Source organism: Cyprinodon variegatus, unplaced genomic scaffold (assembly GCF_000732505.1).
Source record: "Cyprinodon variegatus isolate N-32 unplaced genomic scaffold, C_variegatus-1.0 Scaffold703, whole genome shotgun sequence".
NCBI classification, from domain to species: Eukaryota; Metazoa; Chordata; class Actinopteri; order Cyprinodontiformes; family Cyprinodontidae; genus Cyprinodon; species Cyprinodon variegatus.
Genome location: NW_015151156.1, coordinates 389,407 through 390,597, shown reverse-complemented (window position 1 = coordinate 390,597; position 1,191 = coordinate 389,407).

The window sequence follows — 1,191 nt, the reverse complement described above, 5'->3', positions numbered from 1 at the left end:
CGGTGGTGGCACTATCATTCTGTCAGGATGTCTTAGTTAGGCAGGAACCATAGTAGATGGAAGAAAACTTGTTTTAAAGGTAGCAATAGCATTGAGACCAAGAAAGGGTTTAGATCAAAGCACATTAATAGGGGGATATGGTCCAGTCAAAGTCCAGACCCTGCAGAGATGCTCTCAATTTATTCTACTGGTTGAGCTGTTTTCCAAAAACCTATATGCAAATTACTTGACTGAACAAATTGTATTTCATTTATCCATACTACTTTATTCTTACTCCCACAGGAAAAGTGAAGCAGACTCTCAAACAACAAGTTTGCAATGACACATCGAGGAGCCGAATCCTTCAGATGAGAGTAGCTTACTGCAACAAGCTGTTTGACCTTTACCATAAAGCAAGCTCAGTGTGAGAGAAGCAGATATGTAGTCACATCAGAACTATCCAAGAACCTACATTTAATTCAATCTAATTATAAAGTAAGTACAGGCTGCTTCTGGAAAATTATAACCCAGTACTAGTTGGAGGACATCCCACTCTAAGCTGTTGTCATAGTGATTTGACATTGGGGTGGTCGAGGTTGTCTCTTTACAACATATAAACACCGCTGAGTAGGTTTCCAGGCAACCCGCAGCCTCTGGGATGCCATCTCAGACTGGATGAAGAAGCTCTATTTGGGTCCGCTGCTTTCTTTTTTGTGGAAGTCTTGCACAAGTCACACCGATTGTCCGACTGTCTCATCTCTACCAAAGAAACATCATCCTTTTTATCTACATTTAAAAAAAATATGAAATTTAAGCAGCAATAATGTCATTTATGTCATCCAGGCAGCAGAAACGCATTTATAAATGGATTTTCTTTTTAACATAAAACCTATGAAACTACAACCTGCAGTAACAATATTGATTCCTTAATAAATATGAGTTTGACCTCTTAATGTTATGATACTGCAGCTTCAAGCTTGTGTAGAAAAAAGGAGCAATCATTTTCACACTAAGATTAACTGAATGTCTTTGTTTAGAACATACAAGCTTGTTCATTATTCAGTGAAGTTCCTCACGATGCATGGATTGGCTAAACATTTTAATTCAGTTCAATTCAGTTTATTAATATAGCGCCAAATTCACAACACCTGTCATCTCAAGGCACTTTACAGTTCACCAGATCATACAGTCAAATTGATACAAAGTTTTCTA